We start from the raw sequence: 1,034 nt of genomic DNA, 5'->3' as shown, positions 1-1,034 counted from the left end.
CTCCCAGAGGAGCGAGGAAGCTAGGGTACTTAGTCATGGACTCCTACTGCTAGCTGGTTGAGGCTCATTCTTTTTCCAGAGAGTCCTATGGCCATTTCTTGGGTAAGGGAGCTGTAGGAAAATGAGGCTGAGCAGACTTTTCTAGAATTGTTGGCACAGACATGGATACCAGGGACATAAAACTCTACCAAGGGCCCTCTATGGAATGGCAAGCTCATGCGGGCCAGGTAATAAATAGGGGCCAGGCCCAGATCTGACTAGCGATGGCTCCACTGGGTCCATGAACCTATGCAGTGATTACTTCTTTGCTCCCTGAATGTATAACTGGAATAGGCATACTTAGTGGTTAGCAGAACTCCCATGGGTACTGGGGTTTTTGGCCTAGGCAGTAAGGGCTCCCACAGTACAGGAGATGAGGTAGAAATCCCTGAAATACACCCCCAACACACACACCAAGCCAAGAGAGTGAATTGTAAATAGTATCACATCCTGGGGGGACAGCAGAGATTAGGGTCACCCTCAATGATGTCAAGAATGCAGAGTTGGTGGTTTCTGACATATCCCCATTTAATTCATAAGTCTGCCACCTAAAAGAACTGGACAGAGCGTGGTGAATGAGAGCGGATCACTCGATCAAGCAGCAACCGCAATTCCATCTGTTTTACCCAGTGGGGCATCTTTGCTTCCAGTACATGGTATGTGGCCATGGATCTGGCAAGTGCATTCTTTGCTATCTTGTTGGGGAGTTAAGATGGCAGAGTCATAGGGGACCCTAAATTCATCTGGTCCCTGGAACTCAGCTAGATAATTATCAAAACATGCTTTGCTATGTCTAATGGCTTATATTCTTGTGGGATGGACAACGGTAGACAGGGACGGCCTTGCTCCAGGGCTATGTGAACTTTCCCACCCTCTCTCAAAATATCATCTGAAGAGCTCTGGACCATCTGGACATTCTGCAAGACAGTACACGGATGAACCATGTTGGTGGTGTCTTGTTATTCGGAACGGATGAGTGACAAGGGCCGCGTATG

The sequence above is a fragment of the Enhydra lutris genome, unplaced genomic scaffold (assembly GCF_002288905.1).
Source record: "Enhydra lutris kenyoni isolate GAN:26980312 unplaced genomic scaffold, ASM228890v2 scaffoldscaffold23, whole genome shotgun sequence".
NCBI classification, from domain to species: Eukaryota; Metazoa; Chordata; class Mammalia; order Carnivora; family Mustelidae; genus Enhydra; species Enhydra lutris.
This window is presented reverse-complemented; position numbering follows the sequence as displayed.